Source organism: Cinclus cinclus, unplaced genomic scaffold (assembly GCF_963662255.1).
Source record: "Cinclus cinclus unplaced genomic scaffold, bCinCin1.1 SCAFFOLD_36, whole genome shotgun sequence".
NCBI classification, from domain to species: Eukaryota; Metazoa; Chordata; class Aves; order Passeriformes; family Cinclidae; genus Cinclus; species Cinclus cinclus.
In genome coordinates this window covers 635,631-638,941 of record NW_026912055.1, presented here as the reverse complement: position 1 = coordinate 638,941, position 3,311 = coordinate 635,631, and the positions used below count along the sequence as shown (strand labels likewise).

Here is a 3,311-nt window from a genome sequence, read left to right as displayed (position 1 = left end):
GCATCCCTTTTTTGTGGTTTTGTTTTCTATTTTTTTTTCCTCCATTTCATCCTGCACCCCGATCTTCATTTTCTTTCCTGTGTCCTCTCTGCTGCCACTCTCTGCCTCGTGTCCTCTGTGTCTGCGGGGCTGGGGAGGAACTTTAGCCCTCCTGGGGGCTGCCCCCCACCCCTTTCCTTGTGCCAGCAGGGTCCCTTTTTGGGGGCATGGACCCGTGGGAAGGGTTCCCATCAAGGGCCGTGCTGCCGTCCAGGGCAGCTGGAGCGGTTCTGTGCCTTCATTTTGGGGGTGAGGGAAGAAGGCTGAGGGGGGGACGGGGTGGAGACTCGGGGGGCTCCGATGTGTTTCGGGGCAGCCCGAGGTCCCCGGCAGAGGGAGCCACGCTGCGGGGCAGGAGCAGGGGAGTGGGGAATGGGGCGGGGGGGGGGGGGGGGGCGTGCTGGGTGCCCTCCCCCAGAGGGACCCACGGGTGCCAGGACATTCCTAGGGAGGGGTGGCCGTAGAATACATGAAAAATTTTTGTTTGTTTTCATTTTGTTAGAGGAAGGCTTTCTTTAGTTTTGGCTGGGGTTTATTTTGGTGCATTCATTCAGGGGGATTTCCTGAAGGGATGGATCTCGTTGTTTCATCCCCCCCCCACCCCATCCCTTGTCTGTCTGTGTCTGTCTGTCTGTCTGCCCGTCCCCAAAGCGCCACAGCCCCGGGCTGAGCTCGGCGGCAGTGCTGCCGCCTTGTGGGCACAGCGCGGTACTGCAGCCGTCGCCTGTCTCGGATGCAGCCCCACAGTGAGCAGTCCGCAGCAGAAGTGTGAAAGCTGGGATCCTTTGACTTCTGCAGGGGACTTCATTTTCTTTTCCTCTTCTTCTCTTCCAGGACCGGAGAAATGGTTCCACTCCTCCCATCTTTGCCAAAAGCTGTGCTGTTTGAGGAGCCAGAGCCAAGGTGCCTTCAGCACCAGGGCTCTGCACTGGGGGGCTCCCGGTCCTGCCCCCGCAGGGTTCCCCTTTTCCTCCCCGCTGGGATGAAGTGTCTATGGAATCTGGGATCTGGGTGAAACTGCAGCTCTGCTGGTATCCAGGGACGTGAGGTTCCGGGGGACTGCGTTTCCCTGTGGCTTTCCAGGTCGGCAGCAGCCGGAGGAAATGGGGTGCCAGAGCCGTGCCCCATCAGGCCGTGTTTGCCTCTGAGGAACAGAGAGTCCGGGCTGAGGTGAGATTGCCAGGAGTGCTTGGATGGATGAGCCGTGCGGGGAACGGGGAGCTCGGAATCGCAGCTGCTGCTGGATCCATGGCCTTAGGTCTGCTCCGTCTGTGTCTGTGCCAAGTGGGATTTGTGCTGGGGAGAGAGGTGCTGTGGGGAGCCAAAGGTGGAGTAAATCCTCTGTGGGGATGGGCAGCGAAGGACTGAGTAGCAGGGGAAGGAGAGGATTTCTAAAGGATACGACTGTTTCTGCCAAGAGCGGGGTGGAGCAGCGATGGGGGTGGTTGGGTTTGGCCTGGGCTCTGTTATTCTTGGTGCCATTTTAAAATTCTGTCGTGTGATTTACTGTGCGGGAGCTTTCGAACGAGAGCTGACAGAAATGTAGGTTAAGCCTTGGAAGTTGGGTCCATTGACTGCAGCAGCTCGCCGAGGCTGGAGGACTGGGGTGATGGCTGCTCCCAGGAAAGGTCACTTATTTATTGATACTGTGTCACATTTCCCTCAGTGACTGCCAGCCCGGAATGGCTGTGAGTTTGTGCTCTTCTCACTGGGGAATTGGAGGAGGTTTTGGTGTAATTAGAAATTGGAGAAAAATCCCGTTGACAGTCTCACCTCTGTCCCCCTTTAAGTTATCCCAGTTTGTCCCAGCTTGGAGCTGCACAGAAATCAGGCAGGGGAAATTACATCAGGGATACAGCTGTCAGTTCCAAGGCAGAGAGAGGAAATGTAGCAGCAAAGGACAGGGGAGGGGAAAGGTTTCAGAAAGCATTTCTGTGGTGTAATGAATGCCAATTTCTGCTTGCCCAGGGAGAAGAGGACGAACTCCCAGCCATTCAGGCCTGACAGTCCCCTGCAGCGAGAGCTCAGCACGCATCCCCAGAGGCAAGTCCAGCAGGAGAAAGAAGGAAAAAAGGTGATTTCTTTTGCTTGCAAGTCCTTTCCAGTTCTGAAAGCCCAGCCAACATTTGCTCTTGATTGTGGTCGGGTGAAGCACGAGCAGCGGGCACGGGTCGTGCCGTGGATGGAGCCGCAAAGCCCGGGGTCATTGAGAGGGGACACGAGAGGTGTTTGTGTAGGAAAATGCCGAGGGGATGTCCAGGGGAGCGAGGAGGCATTTCTGAGGGGATTGCCGAGGGAGGTGAAGGGAGCCCGGCAGAGAATTTCTCTGGGAAATTTCTGCGAGGGCCCTGGGGAGCGCAGCCAGGGCTCTCCAGGGCTAGCAGGCAGGGCTGAGCCCTTGGGACTCTGCGTGTCCTCCTTCCCTGGCAGCAGCCGGCGAGGAAGGGAGGAGAGGCTCCGTGTGGGATGAGGCCCACAGGAGAAAGCGAGCAGGGGAGCGGCCTGGGGCTGGAGAGGGGCAGGAGAAAGGCAAAGGGACCTCGCTGGGGTCACAGACTGGACACTTGGATGAGCAGTGCAGGTGAGGAGTGGATCGGAGTTCACCTGCAGGGAAAGAGGGAGGGGATCTTTTGGAGGGAGAGGCTGAGGCAATAATGAGTTCGCAGTCCTCGGCCCAAGCTGTGTTTGCACAAAGTGGGAGCAGAGGTGAAGGGCGATCCAAAGGCAGCCCTGCTTGTCCTCTGACTTGTTTATAAGTTTTAATGTTTCATTTTGCAGCTTCTGTAAATATTAAAAAAAAATGAGAACAAGAGCATTAATGAGGTTCCTGGCAGTCCATTACAGTGTTGTCACAGAATTCATAACAGTTTTGAGTAATGCAATTCTTTATTCGGATTAGTCATTGTGTGAGATTTGGGGTTTATCTGGATTTTGAAGCCCTCATGGTGGCCCTGATACTGCTCAGGAGCTGGTAGGAAAAGCAGAGTCAGAGCTCCTGGCAGGCACAGGCTGTTATCCCCCAGAGTGGATTGTGGAGGAATTGTTTGGGACTTGGATTCTCCCCGTGGGTGATGCCAGTTGCTGTGACTTGTATAATTCCATACATTTGACTCCCAAAACTTCCCAGCCCAGGGGCTTGAGCCGACAGGGGAGCACGAACATTGTTCTTTGTGCAGTGCCCAGATTTGGGGCTAACTGATGGGAACTAGCAAAGCTGACAGTGATCCCATAGCCCCAAATTCCCTGCTCAATTCCCACTGCCATAACCTCCC

At 55.8% G+C, this 3,311-nt stretch overlaps 1 long non-coding RNA gene across 1 annotated transcript; it reads left to right on the top strand.

Annotated features, from left to right (window-relative positions):
- Nucleotides 1-985: 985 nt before the first annotated feature.
- Nucleotides 986-2,854, top strand: LOC134057137 (uncharacterized). Its single transcript, XR_009934252.1, has 2 exons — nt 986-1,209; nt 2,008-2,854. It is a non-coding gene; the product is annotated as an uncharacterized LOC134057137 (long non-coding RNA).
- Nucleotides 2,855-3,311: the final 457 nt, after the last annotated feature.